The following is a 20,395-nucleotide window of genomic DNA, read 5'->3' on the forward strand; positions in this document are numbered from 1 at the left end:
GCTTTTTTTTGGGGTTTTTTTTGTCTTTTGTTTTTTTAATCCAAGTATATCTGCTTCTACATTCTAACTAAGAATGGTATTAGAGAAAATGGATTTGGATTTTTTGAGCAAGTATTTCGGCTAAAATTTTGCTTTATTTGAGCCCTGCTATGTCATGCTTGTTCCTTCCTGTTGGGTTGGTTAGTTGTCCTGGTGCTGTAAGCCACTGCAACTTTGCCATTATAGGCCTCAAGAAAAAAAACCCTTCCATGCAGAACAGGCTGCTGATTTTGCTTCTTACCTTCACTGCATTACAACATGAAAATATCTCTTTAATAACATCCTCCATTTAACTTGCTTACCTTCCTGTAAGCTGGTGCTGCAGCCCACTGAACCAACTAACAGCTGCACGAAACAAGATTTCTGTGCACATCTGCTTATTGCCCAAACAGCTGGAGAAGAGCTTCTTGCCTTCTTTGTGCCCCATGCAGAATTCTGTTGTGCTGCTGCTGGAAAAAGGAGAAGTTCAGAGAGGAGAGGCAGCATGGGGCTTTGTTTCTCAATTGGTTTATTTGGTTTTCTTTTAATTTTTTTTTTTTCCTTTTTTTTTTTCCTTTTGAAAGCAGCCTTAACATTGAAGATTAGGGAAACAGTTTCTGTTCTGGGTCATGAGTAGAGCATATTAAGAGTCTTAGCAGATACTTGGGATGGTACTAAGGGCCATCTTCAGCTGCAGAACTCATGTTCCTTCACATATGTTTTTTAAAAAGTTATTATTAAAAAAAACCTCTGTTCCCAAAGCCTAGGAGTAGTAATTAAACTGTAGCTGGAGGAATAATGACAGATATGGGCCCCTTGCCTACATCTTTTAATCTTTGCACCCATCTCCCATCTGGTTTTTGTTTGCCCTAAAGCCTAAGTGGTTTCAAGATCTTCCTCTTGCATGCATGTTCTCACCACGTGCCCATTTTACATCTCGCCAGGCATTTTAACGAATTAATTAATTGCCAGTTGTTGGCCTCAGTGCAAGTAGATCCTGTAAGTCCTGACTACCATCAGGCACTTAGCACAGCAGCACTTCTGGGGGCTACTCCAAATTGAAACCTTTGGGTTGGCCTGGAGCTTTCTGTTCTAAACCACTCTGTGTAACCCTGATTTTGGCTTTGCCTGCCAAAGCAGGAAAAGCAAGGGTGGCATTAAGGACATGAAAGGCGGTATTTCGGGAAGGACCCAACCACATAATATCCCTGGAATATTTTAGGGTTTTCCTGTTGTAGTGGGTATTGGCCTAAATCATGTGGGACAAGCCCAGTTAAGAGCAGGTGGGATTTATGTTAGCACCTGTAATAACTGGTAGATTTGTCCCCTCTAAAGTCTTCTTGTAAGAGACGTATTAGGGCTTCTAATAGCATTACTAGGTAATAACCTGGAACATGAGCCTTTGAAATGTGGTCACTGCTGGAATCCACGTAGTGCCATGTGAGAACAAAGTGCAGTAATGATAATTGCTCATTATCTAATTATACAAGAACTTAGAGCCCCAGAGGGTGAAAACTAATTAAATGGTTATCCACTCTTAAAATGGCAACAAAAAAATGAGGAAAATTCGTTCTTCTGGCTCTTATTCCATTGTTGTCAGCAAAGTCACGTGTTCCTTGAGAAGTGAATGAGACTGTCCAGGATGGACAGAGTTCTCTCCATCCTGCTGCAGGGATTGAGGCAAGAAGCTTAGTTTCAAGACTGTCTGCTTAGTCAAAACTAAGCACCTCAACTTTTAAGCTACAGCTCAAAATGAAGGAGGATTCATTGACCAAGGTTATCCAGGAAGGCAGCTGGTGCTGGCCTTCAGAGCAGTATGGGTCACCTTTTATGTTTGCTTGTGCAGAATTTTAAAGATAAAATAACCAGACCACTTGGTCCCTTGGTGTGGATGTTGTTTTAGGGGCAGGCCTTGGTTTTATCCTATACTGAAGCATGCTTCTTCCCTTCTTCCACCGAGGAAAAGTAGCTGCCTGCCAAAAAAAGTGGTGGCATTTTCCTGTGATTCAAGACCCTGCAGTTTTTGCTCCAGCAGTAGTAGACCTCTGTAAAAACCCTTATCCTGCCAAATACAACAATGATTCGCACTTTAGGCTCTAATTTAACTTTTTCAAGAAGTACCAGACAGCCCCTACCTCACCTTGAGCCTTGTGCCTTCCTTTGGAGCCCTCCTTCCTGCCTCTCAGCATTCATATGCTACTGCTGCCCTGGCAAAACACCAAGCCCCTCACTGCTTAAACCACGGTCCCCCAAATACAAGGGACATGCCAGCCTTTCCAGGGCCAACAGTGCTGACCTGCTGTTCTTGAGGTGCTGGAGTGAGAGGAAGGCAGACAGCAGGCAGGGCTCAGCAGGACCACACACTTCAGCTTCTATCGCAGCGGTGCTCCAGCAAGCAACAGGTGCTGAGCTTCTGTGGGATTTGGAAACGCAGCGTTCCCCTGCCTGTCCTGCCTGTGTAACCCAATACCGTAGGCATTCTCAAAGCACAGTCTGCAGGCTGTAAAACACACCTGCGTGGTCATGGTGCTCCCTGGTAGCTCGCAGCTCACACCTGGGACACAGAGGCAGACACTGGTTTAGAGCTTTGCAGCGAGCTACAAAGCCCAAATATGTACCCCACCAGAAAAGCCCTCTTTAGTGTAACCACCAAACATGAGAAGCAGAATTCTGCCCTTTCCAGAGCCTAGTACTAAAGATTTTAATCTGAAAAGCATAATTTGGATTAGGAATGAAGTTTCAGTGAGTGCAGCAACACCCAGGCAGTTTCTGGGGAGCAGCTGATGCACTCTTGTCCACATTCTCGCAGTTAAAGGGGTGTGTATGTTTTTGGGTTGCCATAGATTGCAGAGCTGTTAGCTGGATGTCTTACATATTCAAACTATCTTTTTCCCTGCTTTCCCAAAAAGCATAGTGCAAGATTCTGCTGTTCAATGCGGGGGGTACTAACTTGGGAGGTAGGTTGGTCCCTTGTAAATCAGAATGCTTGCTATTTCTGGAGGTTTTCTTAAGAAGTAGAGTGGGTCAGAAGGAAGTGACTCCTTATTTTTTTAATTACCCATCCCCCCGACATTGTAACACAGTTGCTGCTTTCAAGAATATGCATGGTCTGTTTTCTTCAGACTATTGGCTCATCTGGTAAAATAATTAGCTGTTAGGCAGACAGAGGGAAAGGATCACATCTGCACAAGACAGGAAGACTGGGACAGTAGAAAGGGGAAAAAAATTCCCTGCTTGAATCACAGCTGCCCACCGTGCATAGTAACAGAGCTTGCCAAGAATATTCAAATTGATTTAGGAAGAAAAGCTGAGGAAACCGTTTAACCCCAGCCTGCTTGGATCTGTGACAGTATCTCCATGGGCTGCTCTGCTTCCAGTTTGGGCTGAAAGAAGGGTTTTCAAGCTGCCTGTTTCCCCAACAAGCCTTCCTGTGTCCCCCTTCCTCTTCTGCAACAGGAACACAAAACACAGGCTCGTTGCTGGGCATGAGGCTGTGAGCTGATTTCCACACCAAGAAAATAACCAAAGGTGGGAACATTTATTTCATATTGATAGGCTTAAGTTGTAACTGGATCATGTGTTTAAAACCTAGAGTAAGGCAAGTTATTTGTGACTAATCTGGGGCAATGGGAGCCTTTTTGCTGCCTGCTGTATACTCTGAATTAGGCTTCTCAACAGAAGTGGTCAGCATGTGCATCATCTGCAAACAACCTCTTCAAGTGTTCGAAGCCAAAATCACTTGCTCAAGAGTTTCTGAGCACAGGACTCCTTTGTAGCTCATTTACAAGCAGTTGAGAGGGTTTTACATCAAAAAATGAGTAGCAATACTTCAGACGTGTGAGTCATACAAATCCCTTTCCCTACTTAAATCAATCTACATCTGTAAGGATATACTCATTTAATGATTAAAAAATGGGGCATTTGGAGAATTTCTTCTCAGAACCTGTTATCTCTGGGATCATCTTTTTCTGCAGGAATCCCAGGTTCACTCCCAGCACTATCTTTGGGATAAATCCACAAAAACCCAATAAAAGTAGAACTTCACAGAATTGTATCCAAATAAAATAAAAGGGCTATAATGCAGGTGTTTCAATACTTGATTTCAGGTGCTGGTACCACCTAAGCTGTGGGTGGGCTTTCCTTGCCAGCTGGAGCAGCCAACTCCAGCATTAAGCCCCTCCAAACCTCTGCTCAGCTGCAACCTCCCCTCTCACAGGAGGCCTTTGGCACATAAGCTTTTTTCCAGTTAAAATACAAGTTCCCTTGGTACCTAAATGTCTGCTGTGAGGTGAATGCAGATCTGTTGAGACCCTGACAGCACTGAGCAGCTATGTGCTGCGTCCGTGCCTAAACCACAACCAGCAAAGCATTCTCCATCTAGCTCGCCTGCGGAGGAGCCAGGCTGGAAGATGTGTGCACAAGATGTTTTTGCATCAGGTCTCTCACAAAAACAGCTGTGGGAGGAAATGGGCCCAGTAGTCAGACCACATTCACCATTAATATTCATTTATGCACAAATACTAACACAATCATAGATGACTTCTAAAGGAATGAGCCTAAATATTTCCAGGAAGAGACAGCTCTCTGTTCTGGACAAATGATTTAGAGGCCACTGAAAGGAAACCCAAACCCCTCTTCCTCTATTTCGTGAGAAGGGCCTCTCTTGCAGAGTTCCTGCCTGTGCATCCTGATGAGGAGGAGACATCTCCTTGTAACAGAGGATGAAGCACCTGGCTGGCTTCAAGGGCCCACAGCTGTGTAACTGTGTCTTCACAGCTCTGATTTGCAGGGCTTGGCAGCTCCTTGCCCATAGCTGACCAGCTCCTAGGGATCCATTACACACACTCCCAAATGCACCAGCATGGAAGTGGTACCTGAGAGCCCCTAGAACTGGAAGCTCCCCCAGGCTTGCATACATTCCCATCTCCAATTGCTCTGCAGCTCCTGCTGGAGAGAGATGATCCTCCCCTCCTGCAGCTCCAAAGCGCTAAGCAGGGGTTGGATATAAATGTGTGTTTCAGGAAGGCTCAGATACAGAAGCGAATCAGGCTGTACCTGTACTCTGGTGGATGTTTTTGAGGGGACACCTTTGCTATAAAAGGAGCAAAGATGAGTAAAACAGAAGAAGGACAAGAGATGACCAGGAACAGAGGGAAGGAAGGTGATGAGATAGATACCACTGGCTTTCTAACCATAATAACACAGTCAAGACCTATGTGACAGAGACACTTGCTGTCCCTTGCTGGTGACCACACATTAATCAAGCACAGCCCAAGGATGCACTACAGAGGATGTAGTTTGTCATCCCTTGTTTTGTGTCGTGTGACAACAGACAATATGCAAATGTGTGGCACTTCTCCCAAGGTTTAGAGTGCAGTGGATCTCATCCCTGGTCAGATCCTCCTGAAGTCGATGAAATAAACCCTGAATGGGATCAGAGGCATTGAACAGAGTTCTAGGGGTACGAGGAAAATTTCCACTTGTTCAGCAGTGCATTTTTTAGCTAAAGTTCTTGATACTTCAGTTACTCCCTGTTGGAACCAGCTATGTCCCAAGGAACACAGTAAAGATGGAAGTTTGGGTTTTCCTCAAGGATGCTGCTCCATTCTGAAGGACAAAGCCTAGAAAACTGCACAAGAGGGAGGAGACACAGAAACGTTCCTCTTCAAGATTTGCTTAAGTTCCCTGCACATACAGAGAAGTTATCAAAGAGTAGGAAGTGTAAACACAGTAACACCAGAAATACAATTTCTTGCAAACCAAATTCCACTGTAAATCAATGTGAAGGAGCAAACACACAAGACCAAATCCAAACCCATGTCATTGCCTCATATAGACAGTTAAGCATCACCTTACACTGATGGTCCATCTGATTTTCAAGATTTGCAAGCACAGAGCGATGCCTGCCAACTTCAAGGGAGATGTTCATGTGCACAACAGGCAGGATGAAGCTTTAAAACCACTGGTAGTTACACTTTTACTGCCAGAAGCAACATTTTAATCTAAGTATTGGCTCCTGACAAAGGCTGTATTCTGAAGCACTCCAACATCTTTGCTCCATCTGAGTAATTGCAAATGCCTGTCTTTAATCTATTTTCAAGAATTGTTGGTGTTTTTTTTTTTTTTTTAAGTACAAAAGAAAATGTTTCTGTGTGTACATTCATGGCAACAGAGCTACACAGAGACATAAACTAGTGGAAGGTCCATATGTTTAGAGAATATCATACGTAATGAGAACTGCTGCATTTTTGTAAAATGTAATGGGACAGATACGCAGCAGCTGTGGGTTACTCAAGAAGCAGCTAATTTAGCAAGCTGAATTCAAGGATATTTCCCAGATCTCTCAAACAATGAATAGCAGTGTTGTTTAAGATTACCATTATGCCTTACATCCTCCTTTGACTGGAAGCAGGGGGAGGAAGGCCCTATCTGTGCTTCTGGGGCAGAAGTACATGATTAGTGCCTAGCTATCATACAAAGTCCCCGGGGAGCAAGGGGGTCTGGACTTGAAGGAAGGAAGGAAATTGTGCAGGATAAACAAAAAAGAGCCTCAGGAAAGCAGTTGAGATGGGCAAGACTTGGTGAAAAATAGAAAAGAGAAATCAAAAAGGAAATATTGAAGGGATTGACTTGAGTTCTAACTAATATTGAATTTTAAACACACTGACTTTAGAAACAGCATTAGAAATTTAGCAGGTTTGTGTTTTTATATGTCTAGGTTTGCTCTAGGGCAAGGTATTACTTATTTCAAGTATACAAATGGAAGTTTTAAAGCTTGATTTCCTCTAGATTTCACTTTCCCAGGGATTTTACTTACCCTTCCCCGTATAAAAAAAGGAAGATACAGACAACCTGGATGGAGTCACAGCTCCATTTCTCTGTTCACTGGGGAGGTGAGGCTGGTATGCTCTGTTCTCCTAAGGTGGCCAGTTTGCCAGCAGCCCAGGTACCCTGCAGCCACCCCAGAGAGTCACAAAGAGGCCCACAGCACAGTCCACTAACCCAGCTGCCCTAAATTCTCACCACAGCTGGAGCCAAGTGCCTCATATTGAAGAGGGGATGCACCAGTGGACCCACTGCAGGTTCTGCTTATTCACATTTTAAAACAGGTTATACACACTGCTTAAAAAAAAAAAAAAAAAGGAAAAATTAAAAATTCTGGCTCCCTACAAGATCTTTATTTTTGTGAGGAAAGTCTCTGCAGTGACAGTGTCAATGGCAATTTGTGGCCACCCTTCTTCAGCTGGGAGACAGAGAGGGAGGATAGGGACTTGCTAATCTGGAATAATTTGTGGGAGGATTTACACATATAAATAAAAGGGACCAGGTCTTCCCCAAATTAAGAGATTACCTAAGTGAATAGACTTTCTAAAGGATTTTCAGATATACTAACTTGGTACTAGTAAACTGCAAAGGACATTGTTGCATTAGATACATTGCATTTATCTGTTCCCTGAATCTGATATCAGAATTATCTCTTGCTGTACTATTGAGATAACCAAAACCTCTGCCTCTCTATAAAAGAAAAATGCTTGATTTCCAAACAAATGGGATGAGCTTACACAACAGAAGTACAAGGAAAATCCACTTCTCCTGGCCAAGCTCATCTCTCTGCTCCACTGGTGGAAAACCTAAGTAAATGCCTAAAGCTCCAAAACTTGATATGAACTCCTGGGGGTAGAGCAGAGGCAGAGGCTCATGCTTAACTAATGGAGTCATTCCCACAAGCCCAGCTTTAGAAATTCATTATAGCAACAGGCTCAAGCCAAACCTTTTGCTTAGTTACACAGAGAAGGAATTGCTCCTGGTGAAATTAATGTTAAAACCACTGAGTGGCATGTAACGTAGCACTGGGCCTCCAAAGTGTTTTATGTCAGAGGAGCACATCTGGAGTCAGCAAAAGGCTATCTTGGGCTAAGGACTTTGCTCTTTGCCATATAAGAGCTACATGTGCAAGTCTGGGTGTAATTCTACTACTAAAACCACAGCTGAAGTAAGATAACACAGCTAAAAGTTTGGGAACTACCTGAAATAAATACATTATTAAGTAGACATATTTTTCTTCTTAAAAGTTTTTGAGCAGACCCTTTATACTTAGTGATACACAAACACCACTGCTCTCCTATCAGAATGCAATTCCCAGAGCAGTTCATTCCTTTGCACAACGACATAAGCCCAGCCCATCAGCAAGAGGAGCTGGAGTTTATTCAGGAGTCCATAGGAAACAGCTGTTGCTTTCAACCCAGCCTCTCCTTTATCTCCTTTATTGTTTATTCATGTCTCAGCTCATACTAGCCACTGTGAGCAGGTCAGGACTCTGCACTCCAAAAAGCTCCTCAGAAGCTGATGGAACTCAGCCCAGTGCCAGTAGGACAGAGGAGCTAGGTTTTGTATTATTCAATTCCCAGGTGGTGACAGAGGTAAATTCCTGACTTCATTAGTTAATAGTGCAGACAACAGTCAGGCCTTTGCCCTGGATTTTTGCAGAGGGGGCAAACGTTCAGTGAGTAGCATGAAAGAAACCAAAGGCAGCAAGCCAAAAATAGACAGTGCCTTTGAATATTTCTCCCCTTCTCTCTGAGTTTGTTGACAATTCCTTTGTACTGCAAAGGATGTTTACTCCCCCTCTCTGCTGTAATGATGTAGCGAGTAGGACTGTGCTTACAACCTGCAAATGTTTATCTGTAAAGACTGTGCTGTGGTGTAATGGCATGCAGAAGTGGTCTAGAGCCCAAATAGACCAGAGTTATTTTCTACAGAGAAACAGGGAGTGGTGACCCCAATACATTTGCCGGAAAATTTGCTACCAGGCAGGGGGAAAGATGGCAGTAATGAGCTCAGTGTGAAGAACTGGAAAATATAAGGCATGGCTCCCACGTCCTCCTTCTAACTGCCTTCATCTGTCTCTGTTTCCCAGTCAAAACGTGGGTGTAATTGTTCAGGCATAGCATGAAGCTTCAAAGACTCACAGTGGATACGGCATAGCGGGAGGACAGCATGATGTCAGCAAGAAGTGAGTTATTCTCCTCAGCAGTGAAAGAATTAGTGAGCTAGAAATCCAGGGATGTCAGGACTTTAGTCCAAACTAGAAAGAACATTTCAGCTCACCAGACTGGCAAGAGACAGAGGAACTACCCTACGTCTCCCCTTGCAGAACAGCTTTCTTGATCACAAACCATCCAGAACTGTATGTATCATTCACTCTTGAAAGCTCTGTAAAACCCAAAACAGTGTCCCCATGGTGAGAGAAATGAGAGTTTGCCACTTGGAAGAGGACAGGAGAGGTGAATGCCTGCTCATGAGCAGACCTCTTTCCATTTAACAGCAGATGACAGTGTCACTTATTTTCACAAACAGCTATTTAACATAAGGAAGCATCATGAACAGAGAACAGCAGATAAGGCATAAATTATACATCTGACTCAAGAATATGGCCCCTACTCGACTTTAAAAGGCAGGCCAGATGTCTTCAGATACTGTCGGCTGTGAGTCGGTGTCGCAAAACCCTTTCAAGCTCAGCTAACTCAAGTCACAATGTGCACTTGATTTGCTTGGCTGAACGGGGAACTTCCCGAGCTGTAAGCAGGATCTACGCACAGCTGAAAATACGGTGGGAATGAGTCAGTTCCTTGGAGCTTGCGTGGGAGGCAAAGACAGAACTGTGGGTGGCTTCAAAGTGTTAAACAGCCTTTTAAATTCAGGCCCAGTTTCTCAGAGGAATAAGGAAACAGAGATATTCACCCAGTTTGGGTTTAGTTCCATGTCTTGGGTCAGCCTTGAGAAAATTGCTCTCTGATAGTAGCAGCCACTTCCCAGGCATGCAGATCCACTTGCTCCCAAAGCCAGTTCAGCTTCAGATGTAATTCTGTGGAGTTTAAGAGCAACCCACTTAGTCCCTCACCCATAGCAAGGCAGCAGCAGCTGACCATTGTCTCTTAGCATCTGCAAGCTGGCTCCAAGGCAAGGCAGAGCCCCACCAACTCCAGATGAGGTGTTTCTCTGTCCCCCTCTGCTCCCTGCATTTCACCCCTTTTGCTTGAGCTGCCTGGGATGATAACTCTTCCAACACAGGCATCTCAGGTACGCAGTCCCTGTGATGACAGAGAGCTACTTCAATCTTTCCAGTTCTGTATTGGCAGGGAGTTTCCCCATCCTGCAGTCTATCATTCCACCTTTGGCGCCAAGAACTTTGGGACGTGGTCCTACCCACAGCTGGTTTGCGCATATAAGGGCAAGGGGATGCTGTGGGTTAAATTGTCTGGTGCATTGGAAATTCAGGCCCCATCCAGTTACCCCTGCCAACTGTTTGCCATTCAGCCTGGTTCTCCTAGAGTGCAACTGGAGTCTGGTCAGCTCTAAAGAGGATTTATTGCTTTTACTGGATCAGGCTCACCCTTCCATTTAAGTGGATTAATGTGGGTTAGCTCCACACAGCATTAGCCAAGTCAACAGAAAGTTCCCTACTACTGGCAATGTTGTTGTTTTTTCTCTGTCACGATGAATTTTTAATGGTCTTTTTGTGCAAGAGCAGCTTTGCAAAATCTTAGACTCCTGCTTTCCAATTTAGATGATTTGGCATGTGAAGAATGCAATGAATATTTAAACCTGTAGTTTGGCGTAGCCTCCACAGAGCAGCTAGAAACCTAGTCCTGGTCTTTTGGGGACTAGCCAGCAAGGATGTAAAACCCCAAGCCTGGAGGAACAGCACAGGGAGCTTGTGAGGTTACATCAATCTTTGGCACTCAACCAAAATCACTCTAACCCTACCATTCTTTAGATTCTTTAAATTAACCTCAGGATTGATATGGAGGAGTTGTACGTGGGTGGAGCTGGGGGTTATTTGATAGATTACTCACACCACTCAGCTGGTCATATTTTATTCACATGAGAGTAGCTGGTGAGGGCTGTTATATACCACTGGAACCAGGGTCCCTAGCGCAGCAGACAATGTGCAACCATGCGGTAACGATCTCTGCCTGGAAGATCTTACAATCAAACCAGATTAGACAGAAGGGTCAAAAAGGAAGGCACCCCTATTTTGCCCTCCCTGTACACATGGGTGAACTAGGGGCTCGCACACACATTCAAGCAGCCACCAATTAAGAGTTTACTGTAACCCCTTTGTACCCAACTTAGCCCACGGCAAAATCAAGGCAAATAAACTCAGCTTTATTGGCTGTAAAAGGGCGCCCGGTTCAGGAGCCACCACCAGAAATCCTCCATCATCCGCTCGAACACACAAGGATAGATGCTGGAATTCAGCCAAGACAATGTGGCTTTCATCTTCTACATGAAAGGGGGCTCCCTCTGACATTTTGAGGTCCACTTTCTTAAGAGCTGTTATGCAAACTTCTGCTCACATGAGCTCAAACAATACGGCAGTGCATACGACCGAAACTTTCAAGGCAAGCAAAGTTTCTGTGTGCTCTGCAATGATGTACGTGGGAACAACCCCATTGGCTGAACAACTCCAGCAGATATCAATTTGCAACCATCAGCCATAAAGGATGGCAGTGGAAATAAATTTCTGATCTCAGTGTCCCCTAAGCTGTGCTTTCAGAAGAGATATTAGCATGGAAATATGCACATTTCTTCAGAAGTCGCTGTTGCTCTCTGACTCTGTGTGGCCTTCTGGAAATCCCTGATCTAAATATTGGCAGTTCTGTACTAATTAACTTGTGAAGCTGTCCTGTAGCCAGTGGCCTTCTTCACACAAAATTATATTTAGAAGGCTCCATAGGCTGGTATGTCATTATCTCAGTGTGTTAATTGATTAAGTCTGGCCTACATACAGTCAGCTGGACTACTCCCTTTTGGGTTGTTATTATTAGCAAGACCCAGACATTTTAAGCCTTTTGGAGCACAGGAATCTCTCTCACACAAGCAGAAGCCCAAAGAAATCTCTTGGAATCACTGGCTTTGCAGTTACAATAATTTAGTTTCATAGATGGAAAAATACTGATATTGATGCACAAGAAAATAGTAAAAAAAGGTGAAAGCAGACTTCAATCTGACAACAAATAAAAATCAGCCACCTACAGTCCTTCAAAGATGCAGCCAACACTCACAGCTGAATTAACAAATTGTGAAGCAGACCTTCTAGCAGCTAGAGTCAAACTGAAAAAACCCAGGGCATTACTTGACACATATCTTTGCTCTGATTGGGAAAACATGTCACTTCCCTCCTAGATATCACTGGTATATGTTAAAACAAGTATTCCACAAGCGATGAAATAAACAGGGCTTGGTTTCTAAAGGACGTGTCTGAGCACGACTGGCTGTTTAAGTGAGAGGTATGGTGTGAAAGCAAAGCTGCTCTTGTGGGGTGGCTGTTTAGTGTCCATCAGGGCATGACTGCCAGCTGAGTTTGTCCACAGGTAAGGCACTCGTAACAAGGGTTTTCCCACACTGTTTGCCCAGTGTCTAATCAGGGACGAGCTCAGCAAGAGTACTAAGCACTCTCTGTTTTGCCCAGATGCCTATTTTTATGAAGCCTGTTGGAAATTAATGTCTTTGAGACCTCAGTTTGGTTTTCCTTGGACATGTGGCTCAAGAAGCATTACTGGAGCAATGGGCAGGACGAGCAGAAGATTAATGGTGCAAATACAAATCTGTAAGAAACCAAGCCAAAGACGAATTTGTGTGTGTCTTTTTACTCCAAGCTGTAATTAAATTCAATGAGACGCAGAGCCTTAGGACCACATCTTAGAGAGCCCTGTACCTACTATTTTCAGTGATCTGTGGCATGGTTTCCAGAGATGCTGCTTCTTGTTGAAGCAATTAAAGTTTATTAAATGACCAAATTAGAAGTCTCACATTGGGATCCAAACACCAACCGGTGAATTTCTGCAGCAGAACAACCAAGTCACTACTATTTGGCTGAACTGCTCAACTGGCCAAGCCTTGTATTAAGCAAAGCAGGTCTTTGTGCTGTTTGTGACTAAGACCAAATAAATGACCCTTAAATGGGTTGTGATGGCAACTTAGGCTGCATAATTTTTCTGTATTTCTTTATAGGTTTTGGGCAAATGCACAGATCTTTGGACGAAGAAATAAAACCCACAGAGTCATTCTGGTATTGTTCTGTGCATTAGCCAGACTCTCAGAAAAATAGCTGCCAATAATTAGTGTCCTAACCCTGTATTTTGGGGGTGATTATACTTTACTAAAGTCAGTGGGAAGTTTGCCATTGACCTCAGTGGGGGTCAATGTTTTACACCTATCAAGCTCATGGGTTTCAGAAAAAATTAAAACATTCAACACCTCTCAGTGCAAAGCCCATTGAGCCTAAATACAGACTTTGCACCTTCCTGTCAGACGCCCCGTTCATCCTAGTTTATGTCCACAGCTACAGCACAGCTGTACTTTGGAAAGTATCTGAGCTCTAGAAAACAAATATAAATCCAATGTCAGCAATCTGACAAACAAACCAACCAATAAATTTCTGTGTTTTCACTACCTGCCTCATACCCTCAATCTGTTTTCGGTCTTTGACATACAGGAGGCTCCAGAGAAACTGTACAACAATAAGAACATAGTATCATCCCAACAATCAGGAAATGATGGTTAGAGGATCCATAAAAGAGGATTAAATCTCTTGCCAGGAGAAGGATTTGGAGGAGAAGACATTGCCATTTGCAAAATAGCTGCCATAGAGCTGCAGGTCCTGAACATTGTCATATTTCAAGGGCAAGCTGTATAAAAAGGTGGCTGGAAAAGACCCTCAAACTGTCATTTTGGCACTAGGAAAACCACCAGAGAAAATATAGAAGAGTTGTTATTTTAGAGAAATCAAATATATTTCAAATAAAAATTTGTTAGGATTAATGAATAAACTTCACATCACTGCTAACATTCAACTGGATTTTTTTTTAAGAGGCACATAAACTCTCCTGATTGAGGGGATAAATTAATGACAAATTGCCTGATGTTGGGAAGAAATTTCCTCTGCTAGCAGATGATTCCAATACAGAGTTTCTTGTATTCTTTCCCTTTGAAGTATCTGGTACAAGCTGTGGTTAGAGACAGGATATCAGCCTGATGAACCCCAAAGACATTTTCTTGTAGCTCAAAGTTCAGATGGTCACAAACAGCAGTTGTTCTGGTTAGAAAAAAGTATCACGCATTTGCTCTAAGTTCAAAAGCTCTCTGCTCAGCACCTGGATTTGCTGCTCTTCATGCCACATCTTTACAACCACTTCCTTCAGGAACTGGCCATAAAAAGTGTTCTGATGGTGACAGCTCTTAAAATGTTATGTATGTGAGTGGGCTTGAAAACACAGTCCCTTCAGAGGTACTTCTTTGTTGCAGGACCTTTTGGTCATGAATGTTAGTACACAGGCATCCATTCAGCCTTTAAAAAAATCTTTGATTGGAATTTCAACCTAATATCAGAAATAATTGCTGCCAGCTGGAAACCCTGCAAGCTGCCAAAAACCGGTGAAAGGTGGCTGAGGGAACCTCCCTGACAATTTGTCACTTTTTAAATAAAAACTGTTTACTCCTCCTACCTATATTTCTTTCATTTTCAACTAAATGTAATGTCCTGGTAATTTGGCATAGGAAAAAAAACCCAGGTGACAAGCTAAGTTTAAAATCAGTGATCCTAGGGTCCCACAAAACCCTTAGCTGTCACTAGGACACTTGTCCCTTTGCAGCAGCAGAAAGTGGTTCCCATTTAAACAACCCTTTTAAGACAGAAGCGGGGAACTGGTGCATAGTGTAGTAGAAGAAATCCCCTTTTACAGATGTAGACTGTCATTGTATCCAGTATCTCTGAGGAGGATGGGGGAAGGAGAATGACGGAATATCCTCAGCTGGAAGGGACCCACAGGGATCACCAAAGTCCAACTCCTGGCCCAACTCCTGTACAGGACACCCCAACAATCACACTATGTGCCTGAGGGTGTTGACCAAATGCTTCTTGAACTGTCAGTCTTTGTGCTGGGATCACTTTCCTGAGGAGCCTGTTCCAGTGCCAAACCACCCTCTGGATGAAGAAACTTTTCTTAATATCCAACCTTCCCTGACACAGCTTCAGGCTGTTCCCTTGGGTCCTGTCCCTGGTCACCAGAGAGAAGAGATCACTGTCTGCCCCTCTTCCCCCCCTGAGGAAGTTGTAACTGCAGTGAGGTCTCCCCTCAGTCTTCTCCAGGTTGATCAAGAAGAGCATGGGAAGTTCACCTCAGAGAGCTGCCAGCGGAGGAGGAGTTTTGGGTGCTGAACCTTAAGATACTGGCATCCAAACCCTTCAAATCCCAGGAGAGAAATCCTGGCTTCACTTTAGTGTATGGGTCTTTGGCCACCAAGTTAAGTGGAATTAGGATTTTACCTCAGGGAACTGGAGAACAGTCTCCAGTTGTCTCCTACCTGTTGCTGGAAGGAGCCCATTTATTCAAAGTCTAGAGAAGCACAAATGCAGAAAATAGCATTGCACTGGGGATGGCTGCTAGAGTTTTGAAATTAAATGGATGTGGTATTTTTGTTACCTCTCTGGCACATTGCAGTGCTTCAAATCTCTCGGCAGAGATCTCTCTGCAAAGACAGGGGTAAGTGTGAGGACTCTGCTCACCCTGCAGCCTGCTCCAGGCCTGTGGCATTTCTGGCCACATGTGGGAAGTACAACTATGTCTCAGCCTTGTGGCAGAAACTGTATTTAAACAGTGGAACTGGCACTGTTGCAAAGGCTGCCTTGCTCTGGCCAAATGGCTTACCACAAACCTCTCCATTTCAGACAGATGAATGAATGCACAGGCTTTCCTGCTTGCCAAAATGCCCCTGGTTTCCCCAGAGCCCAGTCAATGTCCCCTGAGAAATAGCATCACTGACCATCCAGCACGTGACACTTAAGCCACAGCAAAGCAGAAAACTCCTCTGAGCAGAATATATCTCTCTGCTTCATCCTATTGCTATTTTGCTTGCTATTTGGAAGCCTTCTCATTTCTATGGCTGGCTCAACCACTTAATAAGGTTCTGGGGTTTTGCTCTAGATGAGGATGTTCACTGAGATCTATTCATTAAGCAAACAGAGAAATCCTACAGCTATCCCCAAGATATGGGGTCACTGCACAGAAAACCCCATTCATTGTTGCCAAGCCACCAGGGTCAGCCATACAACTGGAGTTTTAGCTGTTTATTTAGTTATTTAAAGGGTGGCTATCACTTAGGCCTTTAGATCATGTTGGTAATTTCAGACTTCTGTTCCAAAAGGATATGTATATACATATACATATATACATTCCCAGTTTGACAGCCTGAGCCATGGTGCTGGTCTGAACGCTCCTCTTGGAGGCACAGACCATCCGCCCTTCCTGGCAGGAATAGATGGAAACTGCTGGGGGCACTCCAGCTTGAACATCAGGCCCCATACCCATACATTACTGTGACAATGGGAGCTCCTTTTAGGTATCTCTCCAAAGAAAAGAAATAAAAAAAGAAGATCGTATTTCTTATGTTTCATATCTAGGATGAACCATATTTCCTGCATCTGCATTCAGTCCTAACTACTATTTCCTTTTTTGTTTTAGCTGTTCAGAGTTTCTGATACAAATTTATTGGGATTTAAATTTTGCAATGTTCAGACTCCTGAACTAAACCAGCAGACTGCTTCTTTTGGCTGCCCACACCAAGATACTCTCTGCTGTAAGTTGTGGCCGGCACTTTTGCAGAATGTGGTTGAAAGTTATACTTTGTAACCTGGCTTTTATCATTGTTCTCAGGAAGTTGTAAAGAGTAAGCACTTTTAAAGTGAAATCACTTGTGTTCAGTTGTTCTGGAATTGGGCTTTTAAAGTTGGAAATTACTCTCTGGGGCACAAGGATGATAATGCTTCAAACTTTAGAAGTGCCTGAGCTTTTAGTTTCTGAATGAGGTCGGAGCTAAATGTAATTTGCATACTGGAAATCTCTGATTTGAAGATAGGGTACATTTGGAAACACACCAGACTTGATACTTCCACGGTCTCACTGTATTGACAAGTTCCCTATCCCAAGGGATAGGGAGTTCTGACAAGTTCTTTTTTACGATGGAAATGTCACATCAAGAGCTCTATCAGTTAATAAGATAACACGGGCACAACACTGAAGTGGGGAAATTAAAATTGTGAAAATCAGCAAAGTGCTTGCTCAAAGCAGTAAGCCTGATAGTAGTCCTGTCAGTTGCCTTAAAACAGATGCCGGCCAATTCAGTAGCTCATCGTGACATAAGCTCAGAAAATGCAAAGAAAGGAATTCCAGTTTATGTGACATTTTCTATATAATTAATAATAATTAAGTAATCTAGATAAGAATTAAGTTTAAGGCTGTGTATGACTTGGCAATGTCTTATCCATCCCGAAGTATGCATTAATTCTCGCTCCCCGAGGCAATGATACTTACTCCTAACATCAGCGACTCCTTGGGCGATTACATGAATTACATTAAGTCTGAAAATCACTTTGTACTTTCCTTGCTACCTCGGAGCATGGAGCTCTGATGGCTCAGGCAGAGAGATGGGATGTGCTACAGTCCTCACAAACCTTTCTCCTTACAACCACCCAGAGCACTGCCGTGAGATCCCGTCTCACATGATGTTAGGCAACAGGCTTAGAATCTAACAGAAGCCAAACCAAAGTCTATCAGCTCTTCCTAAATGAATTTACAAGCAGGGAATGAGATGAATGGCATGGGATGGTTGTGCATTACTGCAGGAAAGCAACTAAAAATATTTGCGGGGATCTAAGTATACGACCCCAAAAATACACACATACTTTCCACCATTTAAATATCTTGTCTCTGGGTGGAAGCCAAACATTTTTCTATTTATTTCCACATATGTCATCAAGATTCTAAGGAATTTAATTGCCTAAATACATCCTGGAAAAGGGCAAGGTGTTAGGAGGATGTTAACTCACCTAACATCGTGTGCTAAAGAAAGGAAAGCATCTCCTTGTTGCTCTCACAGAAAAAGGCTGCCTTTTATTACAAGAAGAAAAGTTCTGTCTGCAGTAACTACTGAGAACACATGCAACGATACCCCTTGTTTCCAAGCATCCTGACAACTACTTCAAATTTGCATTTTTAAGTGGAATTAGCAGAGAAAGAAGATTTACACACCCCTTGCTGGCAGCCTGGTTTGTCCTCCATGCCGCGAGGCTCCTGACAAAGCCCCAACTTCCTGATCAATCTCCAGGATGATAGGAGAAATGACCTTTGGTTGGTCATGAACTTGTGGTCAGGATACTCCACGCCAGACTGTGTCACAAACCCCCCAAATGACTTTATGGAGGTCATTCAAACTCTTGTACTTGTTTTCACAACAGGGTAAGTCTGTTTTGCACACTTAAATTACAAGCTGTCCAAGCAGAGTGAGAAAAGCCTCCTCCCCAGCGATTAAAGGAGGCCGGGTGAACTCCCCTCATGCCCCTGAAAACAATGCCAAACATCTGCACTACTGAGAAATGCTTGTTACCTTTGTCCCTTAAAGAACAGAGCTGCAGGGACCCACACTGGTAGTTACCCCTTGCAGTTACCCTCCACTCACTCTGCCATTCCTGACCTGATGCTGCTTCCATGAGGAGAGGCTTTAGAAGCATTTGTAGGCATCCTGAGGGAGCAGTCAAGAATATCCTCTCCATACCCTCTGACTCCTTAGTTTCATAGGCTACGAGGAGAACAATTCACACAGGTGGAACTGTGTTTGGCTGAAAGCAAGGATGCCTCCCCACGGGAAAAGCCAGGGTGTGAGCTGGGTCAGCACAGCTGCTGCTTAAAAGAGATGCCTGGAGAGCCACTCTGGCCCAGGCAATGGTAGCTGCACACTTGGTGTCAAGTCCCTGCTAGAAAATGCCAAACTGCATTTGTCAGACCCTAAAACTCAGCCTGGGTGAAGATATTATTCTATTTTGTGTTACATTTCCTAGTGAACTAGATTTTTTTTTAAACCATAAAATATTCACCATGTGGTTTCATATGGCAGCAAACTTACAGTATCAGTGTCCTCTCCAATCTCAGTCTCTGATTGCATCCTACCTAAAGGACAATACCTGTCCCAAACAGACAACAAGAGTAAATTTTGCTGCAGAAAGTTAGTTGACATTCATGGTGCCTCCTATCTTGATGACATTTGTGTTTTCCACAGATTCAATGCCCAGATGTAACGTTTTCTTGTTCAGTTTAGAAATCGCCAGGCATAAGCAACACCTTGGATTCATGGATGAAAGCAAGGCTGCAAGAAACATGGTTTTATCCAGGCATTTTGTGGGATAAGCTAAATCCAAATGGCCAGGGAATAGGGTTGGAGTTCTTCTCCATTATTTAAAAGAGTGATGGACTGTGAGCAATACTTTGCAGCTTTGCTGCTGATGGAGCCAAACACCAACACAAACTGAATAATCTTGTGTGCAGAGCCCTGAACACAGCACCTGACCCACGCTGACCATTTCTCATGAGGGCTGCGTGTCTTTTTAAAAAACATACACATACCATCAGTTGTATAATAAATGTACACAGAAATCTTTGCTTATATGAGCAAAGGAGTATGTAAACAAATGAGTAAAAAGTGTGCTCTTTGCTTCCTACATACTGCTTGAAGCAGCTTTGTTGTTCGGCAGCAAAACAACCAGCAGCACATAAAAGAAGAGCAACAGCTTTGTTATCACTTACCTATGGAAAAATAAACCTGGGCTCTGCAGATGTGGTTGGTGTTGGCCTGACCAAGCCGTTGGAAAAAACTTCAGATATACTCACTGGTTTCTCCCTGATTTTCCCCATTGATTGGGGGCAGCCTGGTATCCATTTAAACTGGGTTATTCTCTTTCCATGCTAAACCTCTCTGAGCAGGGATGGCAGTGCCAGGCAGTACCTGAGGCATCTCTCCTTCCCGGTGCCTGCCCTCAGCAGCCGGCACGGCCCTCGCTCGGCAGCCACCTCTGTGGCCTTGCCCTGCTCCCCCCTTCTCCTTGGAGCCCTGCTGAGGTGAAACAAAGTCAAACAGCAACACCCCTGCACCATCTCCAACTCAGCCCAAAGCCGTGTGGGGGTGAGGCCTCAGGAGAGAAGAGCAGGGAGAGCAAGAGGGAGCCTTGGCCGCTGCCATGGCTGCCAGGGCCTACTGGGGCCTGGTGCTGCCAGGCCATGTCCTACCACCAAATGCGCCAAACATCCGGAAAACACCTAAAAACCAGCAGGAAAAAGCCACTCATCCTCGTCCTCCATTGCTGTCTCTGGATGAGAATGGCCCGTGCCCAAGGCTTTAGCAGCCTTTGCCACACAAAATTGTAAAATCAAGCAATTTTTTTCTTTAGAAACCCTGAGCTCTGGAGATGCCCCCATTCTGTTTCCCCCTCAGTCCCCAGCCACCTCAGCAACAATAAACAGCATAATCTTGACAATAAACTGCA

The sequence above is a fragment of the Onychostruthus taczanowskii genome, unplaced genomic scaffold (genome assembly GCF_017590055.1).
Source record: "Onychostruthus taczanowskii isolate IOZ18803 unplaced genomic scaffold, ASM1759005v1 scaffold21, whole genome shotgun sequence".
Lineage (NCBI taxonomy): Eukaryota > Metazoa > Chordata > Aves > Passeriformes > Passeridae > Onychostruthus > Onychostruthus taczanowskii.